A 26,351-nucleotide genomic window follows, 5' to 3' on the forward strand; every position below is an offset into this window, starting at 1 on the left:
GAAAAAACAACCAACAAGGGCTGTACAACATAGTCTAGGTAAAACAAATAAGCATGGGTGTAGCTTGCTTATCGCGGCGGTTACTACCCCTACTACCCCTAACTAATCAAGCTAGATATTTCACTTGGATGCAGCTCCATCACTGCTCTCTACATTAATGGTGGGGGTGGAAGGGGAATAGAACAAAGAGCTAAGAGAAACAGATAAGTATGAGAGAAAAAATGTGTGAAGCTTGCTGGGCAGACTGGATGGGCCATTCGGTCTTCTTCTGCCGTCATTTCTATGTTTCAATGAAGATAGACGACTTAGAAAATCGTTCCAGGCAGAATAACATAAGAGTTGTTGGAATCCCAGAGTCTATAGAGGAGAAAAGCTTGAAATCATTTTTAGAAACGAGCCTAGTGGCAGGTCTCGGCTTTTCTGAGAATAAAGGCCCCATACTGATCGAGTGGGTACACCTCCTTAGAGGCGTGATGGTGGGGAGAGTGAGACCATGGGTGGTCTCATATCCAAGTTATTGAACTATGCACAAAAAATTGAGATACAGCGATACCACCAGCAACAAGGACTGAGAATTGAGGACCACTGTATTCTTCTCTTTCAGGTCTACTCGGCTGCTGTCTCGGCTAAAAGGAAATAATTTGCAGCCTTATGCTCTAAATTGCATGCCCAACAAGTTAAATTTGCACTCCTATATCCAGCCCGCCTCAAGGTCTGGCATCAAAATATGCCATAGATCTTTGACATGGTAGCAGATGCAACAAAGTTTGTGGAGTCGTCGCTAAATTCAGGCGACTGAAGATTTCTGGGGCTGGAAGAGAGCGATGTGCCGGGAGATGGTCTATACAGCAGTGAGTATGGATAAATTGAGTCAGACTAATATGGATTTATTTGACATGTAGATATGACCGCTGCTCCTCTACCTAGCTGGGAAGAAATTGTCAATTACTTGAATCCACTGGACTACCCAGTATGGAATGGAATCAGGAAATATTATGGAAATAAACATGACCCTACACCAATATATGGGAGCCCTGATGTGGAAATAAGCTATTGTTAACCTCCGCACTTTTTGGTATACCACTTCACTATACAAGACTCCTGGAGTAAATCTGGCTTGTTGAGCTGAATGAGACCTCGTGTGCTGGATAGGATTTGGCATTTGGTGATAGTCTATGGAGCAGCTGGGCCAAGATACAGTCCGGTTTTGAGCTGGAAAGACAACGGAAGATAAGGTATCCCGGAAAAGGTACAGCAAATCGTCGAGGCAGCACCCGATTGCACCAATTTGAGCCCATCCCTTTGAGAAGGAAGGGCAGAAACAGGACACAGGAACCAGAAATATCTGGGGGGGGGGGGAAGTAATGGGGATGGGAAAGGGGTAGATTACTCAGCAATGCCACTGAAGGTACAGTTAAATACTGGGAAGATAGACAGAGAGGAAGAGGGGCTCGCTAGGGACGCCCTTGCCCTTTACAGTATAAATAGATACTTCAATTGAATGTATATCATGGAACTTGACAGGAATATGCCAGTAAAAAGGGCAAAGGTAATGACACACCTTAAATGGTTAAAAGGTAACAATTGTTTTTTGGTTTTTTTTTTTTACAAGAAATGCATATGCTGGAAAAAATTTCGTAAGTTACGCAATAAGTGGTTTATGCAGCCCCTGGGTCAACTAAAAAGAGAGGGGTGGGAATACTAATCGATAAGAGCATTCCAATTCAACTGGAGACCATAAAACAAGACTTGGAGGGCAGATATTTGCTCATCAAAGGGAAACACAGTGGAAACACTGAGAGGAGAGGATCACCTTGCTGGTGGCTGAAAGGAATCAGTAAGTTTTTGCTTGGGACATTGACTTTTTTAAAAGTATTGGGGCAAAGTTAACTATTTGGGAATATTATTTAGTGTGTTTGTGCCTTTAATAGTCAGTCAGTGAATAAAACAAGTTTAGACTGTTTGCATTTTTAAATAGTCAGTCATAAGGTAGCAGTAGGTAGGCAGTGAATACACAAGTTAGACTGTTTGTATTTAGTCAGTCAATAAGGTAGCAGTAGGTAGTGTGTTTATTTTTTAAAAGTCTGCCTGACTATTAAAGTGTTCTCCAGACTTTTAAAGAGCTAAGTGTTTTATTTAATAAATAACTGAGTGCATTGTATTGAAAAACAAAAAAAAACACACAAAAAACCCCCCCCCCACAAAAAAGTAGCCAGAAGCTAGAAATAAGCTAGGAGCAGTATATACCAAAGTAAAAAAGTTGAATAGTTCAGCTCAGTTACTCACCTTGGAAAGGTGTTGAGGTAGTGTGATTAGGTTTGAATAGGGAACAACATTTGTTAATCAAGGGAGCTGTGAGTCACTCAGGCTGACTAACTAAAGTTAGACTGTTTGTAATTCCCAGCCCACCCACCCCAAGCTCATCCCTTAATTTATAGGCAGGTGCCACTTGCACAAAAAAAAAAAAACCAAAAAAAACAAACCCATCAACAAAAACTTTATTGAGAATTCGATCAGACCCCAGTAGGCCACTACCAGTCATATAGTGAATTCACTAATACATTTAAAGGAACTTAGACACAGTCCTACTCCCATAGCAACCTAAAACTTAACTAGGAACTGATCAAAATTGAGATGAAGGCAGCAGTCCAGCAGCAAGAGGGGGGCTTCCCAGTCTTTTGCATCGAGTGTCACATGTATGATTTTTTACCCACCGGTGAGAAGTTGTACATGTGCATGCGATGCAAAGAGCTCCTGGCTCTCAGAGAACGAGTCCAATCTCTGGAGGCTAGAGTGGCAGACCTGGAGGAGCTGAGGGAGACAGAGAGGTATATAGATGAGACCTTCAGGGACATAGTAGTCCAGTCCCAACTTCAGACTGGCAGCCCTGTTGCTGCCTTGGAGGAAGAAGGTCTCATAATGGGAGAGCACCAACCAGATATAGCAGGAAAGGATCCTGTAGCAAGGACCTGCTCTCTAGGTGATGCATTGTCCTTTCGCACTGAGGATATCTCCCCAAGGCCTACTGCCCAGGAGGGAAGGGTTAGGTCGGCCGTCATAGTTGGTGATTCGATTATTAGGAATGTAGATAGCTGGGTGGCGGGTGGGCGTGAGGATCACTTGGTAACATGCCTACCTGGTGCGAAGGTGGCGGACCTCACACGTCACCTAGATAGGATTTTAGACAGTGCTGGGGAGGAGCCGGCTGTCGTGGTACACGTGGGCACCAACGACATAGGAAAATGTGGGAGGGAGGTTCTGGAAGCCAAATTTAGGCTCTTAGGTAGAAAGATTAAATCCAGAACCTCCAGGGTAGCATTCTCTGAAATGCTCCCTGTTCCACGCGCAGGTCACCAGAGGCAGGCAGAGCTCCGGAGTCTCAATGCGTGGATGAGATGATGGTGCAAGGAAGAGGGATTCAGTTTTGTTAGGAACTGGGGAACCTTTTGGGGAAGGGGGAGTCTCTTCCGAAGGGATGGGCTCCACCTTAACCAGGGTGGAACCAGACTGCTGGCGCTAACCTTTAAAAAGGAGATAGAGCAGCTTTTAAACTAGAACAAAGGGGAAAGCCGACAGTCGCTCAGCAGCGCATGGTTCGGAGAGATGTATCTTTAAAGGATACTAATGATGCATTAGAATTAGGGCATCCCGACAGTGAGGTTCCAATAATTAGAAAAGTAGTCCAAGTGCCTGTAACTAAAAACTCACCTGAGCTAAAAAATTCTAACTTATCCCTATCAATTAAAAAGCAGAATAAAAATACAATCAAAAAACAAACTTTGAAATGTTTGTATGCTAATGCCAGAAGTCTAAGAAGTAAGATGGGAGAATTAGAATGTATAGCAGTAAATGATGACATAGACTTAATTGGCATCTCAGAGACATAGTGGAAAGAGGATAACCAATGGGACAGTGCTATACCAGGGTACAAATTATATCGCAATGACAGAGAGGAGCACTCGGGAGGAGGTGTGGCACTTTATGTCCGGGATGGCATAGAGTCCAACAGGATAAACATCCTGCATGAGACTAAATACAAAATTGAATCTTTATGGGTAGAAATCCCTTGTGTATCAGGGAAGACTACAGTGATAGGGGTATACTACCGTCCACCTGGTCAAGATGGTGAGATGGACAGTGAAATGCTAAGAGAAATTAGGGAAGCTAACCAAATTGGTAGTGCAGTAATAATGGGAGACTTCAATTACCCCAATATAGACTGGGTAAATGTATCATCGGGTCACGCTAGAGAGATAACGTTCCTGGATGGAATAAATGATAGCTTTATGGAGCAATTGGTTCAGGAACCGACGAGAGAGGGAGCAATTTTAGATCTAATTCTCAGTGGAGCACAGGACTTGATGAGAGAGGTAACGGTGGTGGGGCCACTTGGCAATAGTGATCATAATATGATCAAATTTGATTTAATGACTGGAAAAGGAACAGTGTGCAAATCCAAGGCTCTCGTGCTAAACTTTCAAAAGGGAAACTTTGATAAAATGAGAAAAATTGTTAAAAAAAAAACTGAAAGGAGCAGCTACAAAAGTAAAAAATGTCCAAGAGGCGTGGTCATTGTTAAAAAATACCATTCTAGAAGCACAGTCCAGATGTATTCCACACATTAAGAAAGGTGGAAAGAAGGCAAAACAATTACCGGCATGGTTAAAAGGGGAGGTGAAAGAAGCTATTTTAGCCAAAAGATCTTCATTCAAAAATTGGAAGAAAGATCCAACAGAAGAAAATAGGATAAAGCATAAACATTGGCAAGTTAAATGTAAGACATTGATAAGACAGGCTAAGAGAGAATTTGAAAAGAAGTTGGCTGTAGAGGCAAAAACTCACAGTAAAAACTTTTTTAAATATATCCGAAGCAGAAAGCCTGTGAGGGAGTCAGTTGGACCGTTAGATGATCGAGGGGTTAAAGGGGCACTTAGAGAAGATAAGGCCATCGCGGAAAGATTAAATGATTTCTTTGCTTCGGTGTTTACTGAAGAGGATGTTGGGGAGGTACCGGTAATGGAGAAGGTTTTCATGGGTAATGATTCAGATGGACTGAATCAAATCACGGTGAACCTAGAAGATGTGGTAGGCCTGATTGACAAACTGAAGAGTAGTAAATCAGCTGGACCGGATGGTATACACCCCAGAGTTCTGAAGGAACTAAAAAATGAAATTTCAGACCTATTAGTAAAAATTTGTAACTTATCATTAAAATCATCCATTGTACCTGAAGACTGGAGGATAGCAAATGTAACCCCAATATTTAAAAAGGGCTCCAGGGGCGATCCGGGAAACTACAGACCGGTTAGCCTGACTTCAGTGCCAGGAAAAATAGTGGAAAGTGTTCTAAACATCAAAATCACAGAACATATAGAAAGACATGGTTTAATGGAACAAAGTCAGCATGGCTTTACCCAGGGCAAGTCTTGCCTCACAAATCTGCTTCACTTTTTGAAGGAGTTAATAAACATGTGGATAAAGGTGAACCGGTAGATATAGTATACTTGGATTTTCAGAAGGCGTTTGACAAAGTTCCTCATGAGAGGCTTCTAGGAAAAGTAAAAAGTCATGGGATAGGTGGCGATGTCCTTTCGTGGATTGCAAACTGGCTAAAAGACAGGAAACAGAGAGTAGGATTAAATGGGCAATTTTCTCAGTGGAAGGGAGTGGACAGTGGAGTGCCTCAGGGATCTGTATTGGGACCCTTACTGTTCAATATATTTATAAATGATCTGGAAAGAAATACGACGAGTGAGATAATCAAATTTGCAGATGACACAAAATTGTGCAGAGTAGTTAAATCACAAGCAGATTGTGATAAATTGCAGGAAGACCTTGTGAGACTGGAAAATTGGGCATCCAAATGGCAGATGAAATTTAATGTGGATAAGTGCAAGGTGATGCATGTAGGGAAAAATAACCCATGCTATAATTACACGATGTTGGGTTCCATATTAGGTGCTACAACCCAAGAAAGAGATCTAGGTGTCATAGTGGATAACACATTGAAATCGTCGGTTCAGTGTGCTGCGGCAGTCAAAAAAGCAAACAGAATGTTGGGAATTATTAGAAAAGGAATGATGAATAAAACGGAAAATGTCATAATGCCTCTGTATCGCTCCATGGTGAGACCGCACCTTGAATACTGTGTACAATTCTGGTCGCCGCATCTCAAAAAAGATATAATTGCGATGGAGAAGGTACAGAGAAGGGCTACCAAAATGATAAGGGGAATGGAACAACTCCCCTATGAGGAAAGACTAAAGAGGTTAGGACTTTTCAGCTTGGAGAAGAGACGACTGAGGGGGGATATGATAGAGGTGTTTAAAATCATGAGAGGTCTAGAACGGATAGATGTGAATCGGTTATTTACTCTTTCGGATAGTAGAAGGACTAGGGGACACTCCATGAAGTTAGCATGGGGCACATTTAAAACTAATCGGAGAAAGTTCTTTTTTACTCAACGCACAATTAAACTCTGGAATTTGTTGCCAGAGAATGTGGTTCGTGCAGTTAGTATAGCTGTGTTTAAAAAAGGATTGGATAAGTTCTTGGAGGTGAAGTCCATTACCTGCTATTAAGTTCACTTAGAGAATAGCCACTGCCATTAGCAATGGTTACATGGAATAGACTTAGTTTTTGGGTACTTGCCAGGTTCTTATGGCCTGGATTGGCCACTGTTGGAAACAGGATGCTGGGCTTGATGGACCCTTGGTCTGACCCAGTATGGCATTTTCTTATGTTCTTAAATTAGAAGATAGGGAGATTATCCTAGCCTCAGTATATGCGCCCAATTCTTATAAACATGCATCTTTCTCTGAAGTGGTTAAAAAATTCAGGAATTGGGAACTGCCCCCATCATGGTGGGAGGAGATTTTAATATTGTGGCAGATTCTGAGGTTGACAGAATTCCAAGTGTCCCTAACCCGGCAACTTATAAAGAAGGGAATAAATTTTTTATGTGATACTCTAAATTTATTGGATATTTGGTGTATTCTTCACTCGGGGGAAAGAGATTTTTCTCATCTGGTGAGGACACATGATTCCAAATCCCACATTAATTATGTATAGATTAGTGAAGAGCTATTCCCCAAGGGTAGAGAAGCGAAAATAGGCCCACTTGTGATATCAGTCCACTGCCTGGTGCTATGCACATTAGGAAAGCAAAAAATTATCCTTGAGCCCCTATTTTGGAAAATGCCAGTGGCTCTTAATAATGATGTGGAATTTAGATCTTTTTTGGCAAGTAAATGGAAAAAATATGTTGTTCATAATGCACAGCACATTTCTACCCCAACACTCTACTGGGAAGCAGGAAAAGCTGTAATGCGTGGAGAAATTATAAACTATCTAGCTCTCAAATGGAGGAGGATGAATGGCACCATTCTAGAGTTATCTAAACGGTTGGGGCATTGCAAGAAAAAATATGTAGATATGAGACAGTCACAATGGAAAGATCAGCTCTTGCTTATGCAGAAAAGTTTAAATGATTTGCTACACCAAAGAGCACTAAATTCTATTTTTGCCTTAAATCACAAATAATATCGATGTGGCAACAAATCTGGTAAAATGTTAGCAAATCTGACTAAAGCACAGAGAAGCTAAGCTCAGGTTAAAAAACTGCTTGACCAAAAAGGAAATTGGCACTCAGACAAAGGGATAGGATGGGTTTTCCGGGACTATTAGCGAGAGCTCTATCCACAGGACCCGGAAGATGCAGGGACTAGAGATAAATTTGTCACAAGTTGATCTGCCTAGAGTAGATTTGGAGAGGCTCAAAACCTTATACCTACCATTAACACAAGAAGAGGTAATACAAGAGCTAAAACTATTTAAATCCCCAGGACCTGGTGCTCTACATGCGCTCTCTTATAAAATTCTGCAAGGTTCAATATTTCTTCCCCTTCTAGAATATTTCAAAGATATGATCCATAGAGGAACCATGCCACACTCTTCCAAAGTGGCAGTAATAGTAGTTCTACCGAAACCAGGGAAGGATGCCACATGCCCCACATCTTACCATCCAATATTGCTTTTAAATTTGGATATAAAAATATATGCAAAAATACTGGCAAATAGAGTCAAAATGGTATTACCCACATTAGTATCAGAGGAACAGGCAGGCTTTGTGGCAGGATGCCAAGTGAACTCCAGTATTAAAAAAAATTACTTTTGGCCATGTAAAAAAGCAATTTTGGGAAGCCACCTCAGATACTAATAGTAAGTTTCGATGCAGAAAAGGCCTTCGATAGGGTCTCGTGGTCCTTTCTACAACATGTCCTAACTGCATTCGAATTTCAGGGATACATACTGGATGCCATAAGGGTACTATATTCTAACCTGGCTGCTTACATACAGGTCAATGGCAATTTATCCAAGGAATTTCCTCTCTTTAGGGGGTACTAGACAAGGCTGCCTGATGTCACCTATACTATATATTCTTACCCTGGAGCTGTTAATTAGAAGAATAAAGAACAAGAAAGAGATACGGAGTATCAAATTTGGGCCCATTGAATCAAAGATCATGTTGTTCACTGATATCCTAATGACCCTATCTGAGGCACAGCACTCCCTTCCAAAGGTTCTGGACATAATTTTGGAATATGGGAAGTTGTCTGGGTTAAAATTAAATCTTGAGTAGATCTGAAGGTCTAGACACAACAGGGAAGTTCGAGATCCAAAGGGAAGACTTTCCACTGCGATGGGTGACAGACAAGATTAAATATCTAGGTATTTTCATTCACAAAGACCCATTTAATGGTATGCCTAAAATATATCAGACCATTAATACGGGAGTTCCAACAGAAAACAACAACATGGATGCAGTTGCTTATATCTACCATGGGCCGAATGGCTTTGTTAAAAATGGTCCTGATCCTCGAGATTTTATATATTTTGCAGATGGTTCCAGTTCTCCTCCTCAGACAGGATATTAAAACCTTAAATTGTTGTAATAAATTTATATGGAAAAGGAGAAGGACAAAAATATCAATGATGAAACTTACTCAAAAACCGCAGGGGGATTGAATTTTGCACATCTTAAGTATTATAAGTTGGCAGCCCAATTGGGTAATCTGGGGGAATGGTTAACTAATCCCATCACCTCACTGACCATGCAAATGGTGATTAATTATGAGCCATCAATACACCCATGCTATGTCCTACATGCCCAAACACGGGCTCTCCCACAAGCAATGAGCCAATCCTTATACTTTACAGTGATATGAAAAGCATGGAAGTTTCTGTGTACACTATTGGGGTTGGCATGGGAAATTTCTCCCTGTCTGCCACTCTGGTAACTTGGACTTTCCAGCTGGGAACTCAGTCAGATTTTAAATGCTTAGAGACAATATCAATGAGCTGCAGACTTTTTATGACTTACAATCAGGGAAGCCGCATCCATGGCAATACTGTATGGAGCATTTAGGATTTTGCTACACAGACTTTTTGACATATAAGCAGATTGTCAGTTACATCCAACAATCTTTGAAAGCTAAAAGGGGGGGGGGGGGGGGAAGCATACATCCGGGAGCCTTCCAAAGATTTTTGCATCTAGGGAGGCTTACAGGTACCTGCATTCCATCTCCCAGTATGGGATAGCGGACGTCCTGGCGGAAGTCTGGAGCAGAGATCTGGGCAAACACCTCACCAAAATGGATATGTTGAAGGGGTTGAAACTTACAAGTGCAGCTACAGAATCCATGATGATAAAAGAAATGCAACTCAAGTCGGTTTATAGGATTTATTCATGGCCAATCAAGGCATATAAGGCACGGGTTGCTCCAACAGACAGCTGTCTAAAATGTAAATACTCGAAGGCTACGCTCCTACATTGTCTATGGGAATGTACCAATATAATGAGATTTTGGATAGAAATTAAAAAAAACTCCTCCAGACACATTTACATAGTGAAATACAGTGGTCAGTCATCTTTTGCCTGTTGGGCATACATGAGGAGAGGAATGCAGGCTCTGGAACAGAGTCCCTTTTGTTAAAGGCAACTTATGGCAAAGAGATGTATTTTTACTCACTGGCTGGCGGACAATGCGCCTACATTGGGTATGTGGAAAGGTAACATGGTAGCCCACCTGCTACTAGAAGCAAAGTCAGTAGACCCTTTGGTTGCAAAATCTAAGTGAAAATTTTTAGGTGTTTGATCTCCCATGCTCCATCTGCTGCCTGCGAGTCATGAAGAACTATTTAAAGAGGTGCGGAGAAATCCATACACAGAGGGGAGGTGAGGAACTCTTCAAGGAAATAGGTGTTACAAATTATATACAGTATAAAGGCCTACTGGGGCTAGTCCACATTTCAGCATCATATTGTAGGTTCTGCAAATGTAATAAATTACTTGGGAACGACTGTACTAAAGTGGTGGGGGAGGGGGAAGGGAAGGTACGGATGGGGTTGAAAGTTTCATGATTATTGTATTCTACTGTTGTGATGTCTTCTAAAGTTGTATGGATCTCTTCTAATCTTATATTGAGACTTGGAAGCTGTTATGCTATCATTGGAAAACACAATAAAGTGATTATACAAAAAAAAATGATGTACAAATTTCAGCAATTAGAGAGAAAAGCTCCAGCTTGCATGAAACTCTCCTTAATTTACTCCTGGGGGAATTCTGCGCAACAAAATTGAAAATTCTGCAACAAAAAATTGAAAATTCTGCGCACACTCTTTCTAAATTCTGCAAGCATCTGCACATTTATTTGTCAAAATAATACTATTTTTTACAAATTATTCTGCATTTCAGTGCAGTCCAGTATTTTCATGAAGAGGTAAACAGGAACAGAAGCAGAGATCAAAGGAGGATTCACATCTCTACGTGCTCTAGGCCAGGGGCAGCAACCCACAGCACTGGACAGCTGAGCAGACAATGACCGCCGCCACTACCTGAATCAGAAAGTTAGCTCCAAGCCTCACATGCAGCAGCAGGAGTCACATTTAACCAAACATCTCCCGCTGCTGTGGGGCCGGTCTTGGGCAGCGGGAGATGTTTGCAGCGGACGTCAGTCTACTCAGCTGTCCAATGCCAGGGCACACATGTCAAGGGTTGCAGACCTCTGGCTCAGAACAAATGGAAATATAAATCCCCTTTGGCCTCTGCCCCTGTCCCCATTCACCTGCTTTCCCCTCATACCTTGAGCCCTCACTAGAAACTCTCCCCCTCCCCCTTCCCCCTCTCTCACCTCTCTCCACCTATATCCCCCTTCCCCTCTATCTGCCCTCTCCCTCCCCCCTCTCCTCAATTATAGAGTCCTGGCCTTTGCACAGTGCAGTTTGCTAACCTCACCTGTGCCACACTGCCTCTGCTCTCATTGCAGGAACCTCATCTGCGATGCCTCCGCTCTCCATGCACCCATGCTGTGGTGAACCTCGCTCATGCCGCAATGCTTCCAGTTTTGCTTTCTCTTCCAGCAGTACTCTTTAAAAACAAAACTAAAGTGTAAGAATATCATCAATCTGAAGCAATGAAGATCTCAGTTTAACAACCACAATGATGTGATATTGATGTAAATGTCAAAACAGAATATGAATGAACATCATAATAGAGCACCAATTAAAGCAATGAGGAGCATGAAATACAGATCCTCTTAATGCTAAAGGACTATTCGAGTCCTCTGTGCTGCAAATTTTAATCAGTGATTTCTTATTACTAGTTTGTACTTTTTATAAAAACATTTGTAATATTTTTGAGTTTTAGGCTGTCTGTAGATATATAAACTACAGCAGGAGAAAGAAGTTTGAAATCACCCGACACTGCAATGTTTTGGAAGGGAAAAACCAACTTTCCTTCAGGGGAACATTGAAGAGACTCTGTCTTAAAATATAAGAAAATGTGGAATCCTGTATTGAAGAAGCTTCTATCTCTGCTGGCGATATGCTGTTCTCAATTGCATTTCAGAGAAGATTTATATGTATATATCTAGCGTCTCCGTTATCTTTGATGCAGAGATCATGTTTTTCTCCAAAGATTTCTTCAATACAGGATACCGGGTTTTATATTTTAAGACAGTCTGTTCAACGTTCCCCTGAAGAAGGAAGATTTTCCCTTCCGAAACATTGCAGTGTTGGGTGATTTCAGAAGACAATTGAGTTAACTGTTTAAGACATCTTTCTCCCGGTGTGGTGTATATAACTATAGACATAACATAAGAAATTGCCATGCTGGGTCAGACCAAGGGTCCATCAAGCCAGCATCTTGTCTTTCCAACAGAGGCCAAACCAGGCCACAAGAACCTGGCAAGTACCCAAACACCAAGAAGGTCCCATGCTACTGATGCCAGTAATAGCAGAGGCTATTCCCTAAGTCAACTTGATTAATAGCAGCTAATGGACTTCTCCAAGAACTTATCCAAACCTTTTTTAAACCCAGCTACTCTATGCACTAACCACATCTTCTTCTAGCAACAAATTCCAGAGCTTAATTTTCTCCGATTAGTGTTAAATGTGCTACATGCCAACTTCATGGAGTGCCCCCTAGTCTTTCTATTATCTAAAAGTGTAAATAACCAATTTACATCTACTCATTCAAGACCTCATGATTTTAAAGACCTCTATCATATCCCCCCTCAGCCGTCTCTTCTCCAAGCTGAACAGCCTTAACCTCTTCCTGCTACACCAGGGTGCTGTTCTACTGGGAGACCTTTCTGATCCAAGGTAGCACTGGGGTCCAGACTAGATTTGGGACTTGGCTACTATGTCCCTAAAGGTCTCATCAATGTAACTCTGCCTCAGCTCCTCCAAGACTGCTACTCTAGGCTCCAGAGATCGTTCTTGTTCCCTGAGAGCCAGGATAAGTGCATGCATAGGATTTTCCTAAAATTCAACAATACAAACATTTTAGAAAAAGTACAAATTAGTAATATGAAATTACTGACTGATTAAAATTTGTAGCACAAAGAGTACTCTTGAATAGTCCTTTAGCATTGAGGATCTGTATTTCATGTTCCTCATTGCTTTAATTGGTGCTCTGTTTTGATGGTCATTCATATTCTGTTTTGACATTTACATCAATATCATGCATCATTGTGGTTATAAAAGTGAGATCTTCATTGTTTCCTCCTCCAGCAGAGCATTTGGAAGGGAGAATCATTCGGCAGCGGTAGATTCTGCGAGGGAGGAAATGTGAAGGAAGGGAGAATTCTTCAGAAATTCTGCATTTTGCAGTAGCGTGGAATTCCCCCAGGACTAGATAATTCTGTATTACATCAAAGAATTGAAAACCTAGGAAGTTTAAATACATTAAATTTGATTCCTAAACTTTCCTAGGTGCCCTAATTCCCCTTCTGATGCTTAAAATGTTTTATTCTGATTTTCTGAGAGTTTCTAAAGAACCTATACTTTCTGTTAAGATGTATTTACTTGAAAATGTTTCTTCAAAAGATATTGTCTGTGCTAAATCTGATTCCTTTGTTCTAAAAAGCCAGAAAGATCAATCAGAATCCATGGTTAAAGATTAGGGCTATTATAATAGTTGAATATCAAAATGAATCTGACAAATAGTGAACACTTAAACTGTTTTTCCAGTTTAAGGACACAAGTTTTTTAGGGTATAAAATATCTTTTCCCATCGATAGCGGGGCTGAATTAGCCATGATGTCATGGGATCTATCAATCAAGTCCGGGAGGCGGAGCTTTACAAAGCAGAGATTTAGATTTTAGCTCTCTGCGGCTGCGTGTGTGTTCCCGCGCAGGAAAGTAACAGATTCTCCTCAGTCTGTTTTTTCCGCGAGCGGGATCGCATGCGGGGCTGACTTCTCAACAATTTCTTATTTTATTGAAATGTCAAAAAAGCCGGGGTTTAAACCCTGTGCCTGTGGCAAGGTAATGGTCACGGATGGCCATGACCAATGATACCAATGCCTTGGGACCAAAGCATAATTTACAAAATTGTGATTTTTGTGCTCGAATGTCCCCAAGAGCCCAAAAACAACGGGCCTACAAATTTTTGAACTTTTCACGTTTTCCGAGCCATCGGAGGCTCATTCTTCACCAGGTCCCTCGTTGACGGCGGATCAGTCACAAAAAAGAGCGTCGTCATGGGATCCTCAACCCTCCAGGCTTGGAGGTAAGGACTTATCGAGCCGACATAGGTCTTTGGATCCGAGAGGACCGAAAGAGCCTCGGTGATCGGCACAGGAAACAACAGCGCCTAAATCTTTGGCGCTGACAACTTATGTGCCTGAAGTACCTTCTGCGCCCAAATCACCATTGGCGCATAATACTTCTGCGCCCGAATCGACAAGACACCAGCGCGCACAACGCAGGAAGCATGCGCATAAGGTGCCGAAGACTTCTGCGTGCATGGCGCCGAAGACGTCTGAAGCGAGCTCAGAGCTGAAACCATCTGAGCGCACAAGTCTGAGTATGCGCACAACTTACAAAAAACATCGGCGCACATGGCGCCAAAGGCATTGGTGCATTCGGCAGCACACAGATCGATGCACAGTGGACTACAAAAGTCCAAACAAATATATCATTCAATACCACATGCGGTAAAACGAAGACATCAAGTCTCCAGAAGTACCTCATTTCACCTCTTCAGACTCTGATTCTACAGCGGTGAAGTCAAAATGAATCAGACGATCACTGTCGGGAGATGGAACCCATACAGGATCATCGTCACACCATCACCGTAGGCGATCACGTCACTCACATCAAAAAGCTGCGAAGACGAGAGATACATGGGCAGTGAGCCCTTCCACTTCTAGGTCATCTCACCCATGAAGTGTAGATTCCTTATCTCGTAGACAATTAATACAAATCACTTCCTCTGCTGCATCTTTGTCCTCAGATATTTCTGTTAAGACCACAGAGGGTAAGATGAGGAATAAGTATGATTTACCAGCTGCTTCCACTAAAATTCCTACAGTATCACCTAAAACAGGTGAACTACCAAAACAATCTGGTCGTGCAGCAATGCCTCCTCAAACAAGAGGCATTTCTTCAATTATTCCAATCATTGGCACGGTTTTATGACACTCTTCAATCATCTTTTAAGATGTCTAACGAACTATCTGTGAGTTCTCCAGAACACAATATACATACCTCTAGGGAACAGTCGGTAGAGCCTCTGGCATCCCCAATGATGAAACGACCAATTTCACCAATTCAACAGCAAGATACCCCTATAGATTCTCTATCTCCACAAACGTCCCCATTGTCATCTACTGGATTCCCCTCGGATCCACAGGAACAACCACAGGAACCAAATTCTCCTCCAGAGGACCTGACATACCCAAAAGTTTTAGAAAAATTGGGCACAATACTACATCTGGAGGTCCAAAAGAAGACAGACCCTAGGTCAGAAACCTTTGGTCTCCTAAAGATTTTCGATGCTCCGGGAGAACCAACATCTCTCCCACCACATGAATTATTACATTCTGTCTTACAGAAGTCGTGGGAAATGCCTTATTCTCTATCAGCCGTTTCCAAGAAAACGGATATAAAATTTTGTATGCAAAAAACATCGCCTTACTCTATACCACAATTACTACATGCTTCAATTGTGATAGTCAGCAATGCAAAGATTCAAAAAAGCAAAAACGCATGCCTCGTATCCACCGGGCAAAGACAACCGGTGTTTAGATGACTTTGGCAGGAAGATGTATCACAACTCAATGTTGAATGCCTGCATTATGCACCATCAATTCTGTATGGTACAATACCTATATGAGTGCATACAAGCCACAAAAGGTATGCTTTCCTCGACGGCTGATCAGGTACCACTGCCTCTTCATGATATGGAGGAGTGTTCTCGACACCTACGATCGATAAGAGGCATTTGAAACATCTTCTAGGGCGTCTGTGACAGCCATAGCAACCCGTAGGATGGCATGGTTACGCTCTAGTACGATATGAGAAGATTTACACGAGAAACTGGCGAACCTCCTGTGTACAGGAGACAACCTGTTCCGAGAACGGTTTCAAGAAACAGTTGGAAAATTAAAGGAGGAAGTTCTAGCAGTCCAATCCTTAACATCACAATCTCACTACTCGACCACGCGTCGTTATGTGGGATCTACATGTAAACAATCCTATAATCGTAGGCCTTACAGGTCTTATCAATCTTTTCGAACACAGACGTATCCATCTTACCAGCGTCCTGCGCCGCTACAAAACACTGTTCAACGTAGGGCTAAACCACGTAACCAGAGACACAACAACCGGCTGCTGCAGTAAAATCAACGCTGTCTTTTTAATAAACCAGCCACCACCACTACATCAAGCACCACCTGGCAGAATTCATTCTTGCCTGGCAGCCTGGGAGAAAATAACAACCGATCAATAGGTTTTAGAGAGAGTACGACATGGCTATCAACTCCAATTTACCACAAAACCCATATTACCTCACTTTTCCACTCTAAAGAGTCAAAGCTTCCAAACACAACTTGGGGAGGAGATTGCTTTGCTTCGCAAACAGCAGGCCATTTGACGAATTTTCCCGAAAACCCAAAAAACAGGGTTCTATTCCCCATACTTCCTCATACCCAAAACGTTGGGTGGACTTCGCCCCATATTAGACCTATGGGAATTAAACAAATTCCTGACCAAAGAGAAATTCAAGATGGTATCGTTGAAATTGATCTTACCTCTGATTCAACCCAACGACTGGATGTGTTCCATTGATCTGAAGGATGCATACACACACATGGCCTTGGTCCATTATTCTCCGTATTTGCAGTTTCATCACCAAAAAGTGGTTCTCCGAACTCACCCATCCTTTCTACCAAAAGTGGTTTCTCACTTCCATCTCAATCAGACCAGAGAAGTACCCATCTTTTTCCCTAAACCTCATGCAAATGACAGGGAAAAATTACTTCATACCCTAGACTGCAAAAGAGCTTTAGCATACTACAAAGAAAGAACAAACTCGGACTCCCGTGTTTCTCAACTCTTTATCTCTTTCAACCCAAAGGCGCCTGGACTACCGGTGGCTAAACGCACCATCTCCAGCTGGATAGCACAATGCATCAAGTTCTGCTATGACAAACAGAAGCTACAGCTACATTCTGTTCCCAAAGCTCATCAAGTTAGAGTAGTGGCGGCCTCCTTGGCACACCTTAAACATGTACAACCTATAGACATTTGTATGGCAGCTACATGGTCTTCGCTCCATACCTTCACATTGCACTACTGCCTTAAGAACATAAGATCAACAAGCAGCCACTGATGTGAAGATAGGGCATGCAATCCTGCAATCTCTATCCTCTTGTACACGGTGAATGCCACACTGTTAATGATCACGTACAAACATATATACCATAAACAATGTGATCGGGAGCTTGGGACTCCCATGACAGCATGGCTAATTCAGCCCTGCTATCAACGGGAAAAAGCAAGTTTGCTTACCGTAAACGGTGTTTCCGTAGATAGCAGGATGAATTAGCCATGCTGACCCACCCTCCCCCTTGGCAGTCACTGTCTTTCCGAACTACAGCTTAATCACAGACTGAGGAGAATCTGTTACTTTCCTGCATGGGAACACACACGCAGCCGCAGAGAGCTAAAATCGAAATCTCTGCTTTGTAAAGCTCCACCTCCCGGACCTGATTGACAGATCCCATGACAGCATGGCTAATTCATCCTGCTATCTACGGAAACACCGTTTACGGTAAGCAAACTTGATTTTATTCCAGATAATGTGAAGGAGACCTACCAACGCAGAATATTGTTTTTGATGAAGAGAGAGGGCCCTAATTTGAATAAATGTTTTTTTTTCTGAATCGCGCGCACAGGAGAGTGGCCTGTGCGCGCGCTGGGAGAACGGGCACTCTCCTGTGATTTTTACTGTATAGGCCTGTCAGAGACTTTCCTCCAGAATAAAGTTCAAAGTGGGTAAACCATCTATTTGGATCAATAATTTGCTTCTTTTCTTTTTCTTCACAATGTTTCATATATATTTCTTCAAAAAAAACAAAAGGAATCCACCAATGTTATTCAACAACTCTCAACCCCAAATCAAAGATTAAATTTAGATTATGTATGAAAAAGCCGTATCAGCAAGCCTGACAATGTGTCCTGCAAAAAGCAGAGCCATCTGGTCTTTTAATCATTTGCAGCTATAGAGGCTATCAAAAGAGCACCAGCAAGTGCTTCCAACAAATTTAAGAGAGAAATTTTTAGAAAAAAGTTTGGATAATAATTGTTTGAATATATATATGATAAATAATCAAAAAACAAAGAAGCAGAACACCTCTCTAATATAATCAAAAACTAACATAAGTTGCTTCATCAGGAGTCGGTATGACAGAGAATATGTCGCTAAGATGTGTCTGTAAACAAATAATGCAGGGTAGCCATATTGTAACAAGTAAAGTTTTGGTACTTAGCTTCATTAAGATGGTGCAGCGAACCTCTGGAATCCATCCTTAAGCAGTCATTCGAAGTATCAGCTATGTTACTACAAATTGCTGTGCCGTAGTAACACGTGCCTGCTTATCCATGAACAGGAACGCCGCCACACCTGGCGAAGCACTAGAACCAGCGGTATCCTTCCTCACGGATGCGACCTTTGACCTGGTATGCACCTCAGCCAGGGGCATCTCATCCGTAGTGGCAGCCAGAAGACAACTCTGGCTCCGAAGTTGGTCAGCCAATGCGACTTCCAAGACGAAACTCACGAGAATGCCCTTTAAAGGAGCCCTCCTGTTCGAAAGTGAACTGGAGAAGTTAGCCAACAAATGGGGCGAATCCCCAGTACCTCGGCTACCGGAGGACAAGAACAAAAGAAGCCAATGCCCCTCTCCCCGATTACCTAGGGGCAGAGGATCACAGCACTTTAGACCCTCCAAGAGTACATACCAAGCCCCTCGCCCCACAGGCAGGGGCCAGTCCTTTCAGAACAAACACAACAAGAGGGGAGCTGGCTCTGGCACAGGCCCCAGCCACACTCCACAATGAGAATCAGCCGACCCATCCAAAGGAAGAAGCCATAGGGGGCAGGCTTGCCCTATTCTACCACAGATGGGTCGAGATAACAGCGTGCAAGTGGGTCCTAACCATCATTCGAGAGGGATACTATCTGGACTTCCACAACATCCCTCCGGACAGGTTCGTGAAATCTCCTTGCCACGCACCCTCCAAGAGGACGGCAGTAGAAACCACACTGGCAAAATTGCTCGCCCTAAAGGCCATAACACCGGTGTCCACGCAACAACAAAATACTGGGCACTATTCCATCTATTTTATCATCCCCAAGAAAGAGGGAACATTCCATCCCATGCTGGACTTCAAGTCAGTCAACCGCTACCTGAGGGTACCACACTTCCGCATGGAAATACTGCGCTTGGTCATAAGGGTGATACAGCCGGGAGAATTCCTTACATCCCTGGACCTGTCAGAAACCTACCTGCACATTCCAGTCCATCACGAGCATCAGCTCTTCTTACGCTTCACGATCCTGGACCACCACTACTAGTTCTGGGTGCTACCCTTCGGGCTAGCCATAGCCCCCCTCACGTTCACCAAAATAATGGTGGCAGTGGCGGCGACACTGAGGAAAGAAGGAATCCTCGTACATCCATATCTGGACAATTGGCTGATGGGCAAAATCTCCAGACGAAAGTCACCAGGCGACCACCAGAGTCAAGACTGTACTGGAGAGCCTCGGGTGGGTCGTCAACACAAACAAGAGCTGTCTGCAGCCCTCCCAATCTCTAGAACAGTGGTTCTCAACCGGTGTGTCGCGACACACCGGTGTGTCGCCAAGCACCGGCAGGTGTGTCGCGGCTCCCGGTGTTCCACTGCCCTGCTTGTGCTTCCCTTCTCCCCAGGGGCGGGGCTGAAGAACGGAGAGACGCTGCGCGCCACCGCTGGAGGCCAGGCCGGAGGGGCCGAAGAAAGAAGAGACCTGCGCGCTGCCAGCGGCGGCTGAAGAGCGGAGAGACCTGCGCGCCGACGCCAGCGGGGCCGAAGAACGAAGAGACCTGCGTGCCGCTGCCGGCGGCTGAAGAGCAGAGAGACCCTGCGCACCACGGGAGGCAGCTGGAGAGACGTTGCGCACCGTGGGAGGTCAAGCCAGAAGCGGTTGAAAAGTGGAGGCCAGGCTTATTGGGCCAAACAATGAGAAGAGGCTCCATGTGAGCTTGTGTGCATGAGTGGGAGTTTGTGTGCCTGTGGTAGAATGGGTGCCTGGGTGCATGAGTGAGAGCCTGTGTGCCTGAGGTAGAATGGGTGCCTGGGTGCATGAGTGGGAGCTGTGTGTGTGTGTGTTAGAATGGGTGCGTGAATGGCAGCTTTGTGTGTATTTGTGTGTTAGAATGGGTGCCTGGGTGTGTGAGTGGCAGCTTTGTGTGTGTATGTTGGAATACATGCCTGATTGCATGAGTGAGAGCTTGTGTGCCTGTGGGTAGAATGGGTGCCTGAGTGGTGAATGGCAGCTTTGGTGTGTGTGGTAGAATGGGTGCCTGGGTGCATGAATGAGAGCTTGTGTGTGTGGTAGAATGGGTGCATGAGTGGCATTGTGTGTGTGGTAGAATAGGTGCCTGGGTGCATGAGTGAGAGCTTGTGTGTGTGGTACAATGGGTGCATGAGTGGCAGTGTGTGTGGTTGTAAGTGATTAGAGTATGTGTGAGATTGTATGTAAGTGACAGAGCATGTGTGTGATTGAGAGAGACTGGTCAGGGAGGTGACTGGTGTGTGTGTGTGAGAGAGAGAGACTGGTCAGGGAGGTGACTGGTGTGTGTGTGAGGAAGAGATACTAGTTAGGGAAGTTACTAGTCTGTGTGAGACAGAGACTGGTTGTGGACCTTAAGGAAGAGGACTGTGAGAACAGAGCTTCAGCAGCCACTGCTGCTTCTGATGAGTGCTATTGGTCTGCAAGGGAAAGGAGTAGGAGAGTTGCTGGAGAGGATAAGTAAAGGCAGCTTTTTAAGTTTATTTTTCTTGATTGACTGCCATTTTAATTATTGGGTATTATGTGATGTCTGCTGTTTTGAAATATTTTGATATTTAGACAATTTTTATTAATTTTTATGAGTTTTTAATTGTTGGATGTTCTGTTCATCATCTGTTTTGTAACATTTATTAGTATAGTTTTACAATTATTTCTAAGTGGGTATCTATAGCAGCTTGGCTTGCTCTGTTTTCCCAATAGGAGGTGTATTAGTTTTTAGGGCCTGGTTAAATATTTGTAGTGGTAAATTACTGTCTTTTCATAAGGAGGGGTATTGTGCCTGCCAGTAAAGAGAGTTTATTTTGCTTTTACTGAGATGTCATCAGATCCAGAATATCTTTTTTTGTATGGTGAGCTGTACGGGTAATGCCCTAGTTCTGCTCTGCACCCATTTTTGGGGGTCGACGTGGTTCCTGAGGATGCAGTATGTATATTTACATTTTGTCCCGTGACGGTCACATGTTCAGCGTGTCACGCACTTGAGAACCATCTGTCAGGTATGTCCTGGCTGAAAAAAGGTTGAGAACCACTGCTCTAGAATACCTGGGAGTCTGGTTCGACACCAAATAAGACAAGGTCATTCTTCCCCCTAAAGGAGAAGAAAACTGATGAACCAATTGCGAAACCTGCTAGGAGGTCCCCACCCCAAAGTATTGGACTACCTCCAAGTCCTCGGCCTCATGACATCAACCATGAAAGTGGTCCCGTGGGCAAAAGCCCACATGCAACCACTACAGCGCTCCCTACTGTCACGATGGAACCTGATGTTCCAGGACTACTCCGCCTCCAACTCCCGGAGGAAGTGCGGAACCAGCTCCAATGTTGGCTACAAGAAGACCATCTAAGCAAGGGAGTAAGGCTATCTCCACCAACCTGGGTCTTGCTCACCAAGGATGCGAGCCTACGAGGGTGGGGAGCCCATTGTCAGGAACTTACAGCCCAAGGGCAATGGGACAAGAAGAGTCTGGATGGAACATCAACCGACTGGAAGCCCGGGCGGTCAGACTAGCCTGCATACAGTTCAGTCACAAAATCCAGGGCAAATCTGTCAGTCATGTCCAACAATGCCACGACAGTTGCCTATATCAACCGCCAGGGAGGAACCAGAAGCCAACAGGTGTCCCTGAAAATAGATCCTCTAATGGCATGGGTGGAAGCAAACTTACAAGGGATCTCAGCCGCCCACATTGGGGGAAAAGACAACATCACTGCGGACTACCTCAGCATAGAAAGTCTAGACCCAAGGGAATGGAAGCTGTCTACCACAGCCTTCCAGTTGATAGTAAACCACTGGGGAACCCCAGCCATGGATCTCCTGGCAACCCGGTGCAACGCCCATGTTCCCAACTTCTTCAGTCACAGACGAGAACCACAATCCCAAGGGATCGATGCCCTCGTCCAGACCTGGGCACAGGAAGATCTGCTATACGCCTTCCCCCCATGGCCACTACTGGGTGGGATCATCTGCACGATAGAGCACCACAGGGGGCTAGTACTTCTAGTGGCCCCGGACTGGCCAAGAAGGCCGTGGTACGCAGACATGCAAAGACCCGTGACGGGGAGCCCTCTCCCTCTACCTCCACACAGGGATCTGCTCCAGTAAGGCCCGATCCTCCACAAAGACCCAACTCGATTCTCTCTTAAAATCAGGCCGTTGAGAGGACACACCTGAAGAAGAGCGAATACTCGAGGGCGGTGATTGACACCTTGCTCCGAGCATGCAAGTTCTCCACATCACTGACCTACATACAAATATGTAGAATATTCAAAGCTTGGTGCGAAGACCGCGACATCCTTCCGCGAACAGTCAAAATTCCCATGATCCTGGAATTTCTGCAGGATGGATTACAGAAGGGGTTATCTCTCAACTCCATCAAGGTTCAGGTGGCCACGTTGGCATGCTTCGGAGCCAAAGTGGAAGGCACCAGACTAGCATCTCATCTGGACGTCTCCCGCTTCCTGAGAGGGGTCAAGCAGATTCGACCACCCCTAAAGTGGCCGGTAACTCTATGGAACCTCAATCTAGTATTAAACTTCCTAGCGGGGGAGCCTCCTTCAGACCTATCCGAGGTCTGCCTCTACGATTCCTAACCTTGAAGACGGCATTCCTAGTGGCAATATGTTCGGCCCGTCGCATTTCCGAACTTCAAGCACTATCCTGCCGATAACCGTTCCTCAGGTTCACACCGGGATCCATACAGCTATGCACGGTCCCCTTCTTCCTCCCAAAAGTGGTTTCTCACTTCCATCTCAACCAAACCATCTCGCTGCCATCTCCAGATGAGCATAAGGACTCGGAAGATTCTTGCCACCTTCTCCATCTTAACGTCTGCAGACTCCTAGTCCAATACCTAGAAAGGTCGGAATCCGTACGAAAGACGGACCACCTATTCGTCCTTCACAGTGGGAAGAAACAAGGGGAAGCGGCCTCGCGGGCAACCATAGCCCGCTGGATCAAAGAAGTAATCAAGGTGGCCTACGTAGAGGCAGGCAAACCCCTACAAGTCAAGGCCCATTGCACTAGAGCGCAGGCAGTGTCCTGGGTGGAAACCATGATGCTGTCACCTGCCAAGATCTGTAGGGCAGCAACATGGTCCTCCATTCATACCTTCTCTAGGTTCTACCGCCTGGATGTTCAGACTCGGGAGTTACAGCATTCACAAGGGCAGTACTAAGTGGGCCACGGGCAGCCTCCCACCCGGTTTGGGAGTAGCTTTTGTACATCTCATTGGTCTTGAATCCATCTGCTGCATGCTAGGAAATGGAGAAATTACTTACCTGATAATTTTGCTTTACTTAGTGTAGACAGATGGATTCAGTATCCCGCCCAAGGGTGCCGCTATGCACGAAAACCTCGGGTGGCAATTCCTGAGAGCAAGACAAACACGGATAAGCCACGCTTCCCTTCATCTAGGATACCCATAATTACCGGGTGTCAGTGTTTCTCGGTTGAAGGCACTGGCGGTTTCCAGCTATAATCCACGTCAACCAGTTCAAGTTGGTCAAGTTTCTCAAGTTATTCAAGTTAACCAAGTTAATCAAATTATTCAGACACACATATATCCACAATTGCTTTGCGAGGAGAATACTGAAGAGCAGGTGATTTACTACTCTTAAGTTTATCAGTCAGGTCTACCACATCTTCTAGGTTCACCATGATTTGGTTCAGTCCATCTGAATCATGGACTTCCAAGACAAAACTCACGAGAATGCCCTTTAAAGGAGTTCATGGACCGAACCAAATCACGATGAACCTAGAAGATGTGGTAGGCCTGATTCCAACAGTGGCCAATCCAGGCCATAAGAACCTGGCAAGTACCCAAAAACTAAGTCCATCCCATCGGGGAACTGAAGACTAGTAAATGACCTGGACTGGATGGTATACACCCCAGGGTTCTAAAGGAACTAAAAAATGAAATTTCAGACCTATTAGTAAAAATTTGTAACCTATCATTAAAATCATCCATTGTACCTGAAGACTGGAGGATAGCTAATGTAACTCCAGTATTTAAAAAGGGCTCCAGGGGCGATCCGGGAACCTAAAGACCGATTAGCCTGACTTCAGTGCCAGGAAAAATAGTGGCAAGTGTTCTAAGTATCAAAATCACAGAACATATAGAAAGACGTGGTTTAATGGAACAAAGTCAGCATGGCTTTACCCAAGGCAAGTCTTGCCTCACAAATCTGCTTCACTTTTTTGAAGGAGTTAATAAACATGTGGATAAAGGTGAACCGGTAGATGTAGTGTACTTGGATTTTCAAAAGGCATTTGACAAAGTTCCTCATGAGAGACTTCTAGGAAAAATAAAAAGTCATGGGATAGGTGGCGATGTCCTTTGGTGGATTACAAACTGGCTAAAAGACAGGAAACAGAGAGTAGGATTAAATGGACAATTTTCTCAGTGGAAGGTTGTGGGCAGTGGAGTGCCTCAGGGATCTGTATTGGGACCCTTACTTTTCAATATATTTATAAATGATCTGGAAAGAAATACGACAAGTGAGGTAATCAGATTTGCAGATGATACAAAATTGTTCAGAGTAGTTCAATCACAAGCAAATTGTGATAAATTGCAGGAAAACCTTGTGAGACTGGAAAATTGGGCATCGAAATGGCAGATGAAATTTAATGTGGATAAGTGCAAGGTGATGCATATAGGGAAAAATAACCCATGCTATAGTTACACAATGTTAGGTTCCATATTAGGTGCTACCACCCAAGAAAGAGATCTAGGCGTCATAGCGGATAACACATTGAAATTGTCGGTTCAGTGTGCTGCGGCAGTCAAAAAAGCAAACAGAATGTTGGGAATTATTAGGAAGGGAATGGTGAATAAAACAGAAAATGTCATAATGCCTCTGTATTGCTCCATGGTGAGACCCCACCTTGAATACTGTGTACAATTCTGGTCGCCACGTCTCAAAAAAGATATAATTGCGATGGAGAAGGTTGCAGGAAGAGGTGAGGGATTGATGGAGGTTAGGGAGTGAGGGGGCAGGGGGGGGGGGTGTGAAGAGAGATGAGGGGAAGGGATAGAGAGGACTTGAAAGCATACTTAACAGATTTGTTAGTATAAGACCTATGCTTCCCATCTCTTATTGCTTTTCTTATCAAGATTGATTGTGGGTGGAGGCCTGATTCTTGCATTAGGCTCACCTAGGAGAGGTGAGAGACTGTTCAGTTTCAGTAGCAGGTCCTATGATCTGGAAATCTGTGCCTGAACAGCAAAGAAATACAATTGACATTAAAACATTTAAAAGCAACCATGGCTGCTCAAGCAAGCTTTTGAATCCCTGAATTAATGATTTCAAGTAATTTTTTTTTCTGTCAAGAGAGAATCTCCATGAAAGCAGCGTTATTCAGGAGTTGTGCCCTTTGTTTGGTATTTTATGTAACTATATATGTTTTATTTTGTAAACCAGTCCTAAACATGCGGCTCTATGCTATATATAGGAGGAAAGGATATTTAAACTCAACGGGGTAATCACCCTAAGAGTCCTGCAGTTTCAATCATGGGTTCAAAAAACCTCCTCCCTCCTTTTTTTTTTTTTTTTATTCTATTAATTTTAAATTAACTTTTTAAATATTATTTAATTCACCATTATTTAAAAAATGCATATTTTGTCAGTGTTATCTCTTTGGTTTTAAAACCTTGCCAAAAAAACACTTGTCCTATATGATTGTACCACTGTTGTTCATATAACTACTGAATCAATTCAATGCACCCAATCGATTTGCTCAAAATGAAAACTCATTGTAGTAAACTTATGTTGTAATCAAACAGGATTTCCTCCTGGTTAAACAGCAAAGATCCTGGTTTCCTCCCTCCCACCCCCCCCCCCCCTCCCCTCGCCCCTTCTCCTCCCCCCCTCCCCATGTTCTAATATCAGTTTCATTGTAAAGCCCTGTTGGCTACTTTCTTGTTCCATGGAAACCAATGTGATGTTTTCT

This window comes from Rhinatrema bivittatum, chromosome 4 (genome assembly GCF_901001135.1).
Source record: "Rhinatrema bivittatum chromosome 4, aRhiBiv1.1, whole genome shotgun sequence".
Lineage (NCBI taxonomy): Eukaryota > Metazoa > Chordata > Amphibia > Gymnophiona > Rhinatrematidae > Rhinatrema > Rhinatrema bivittatum.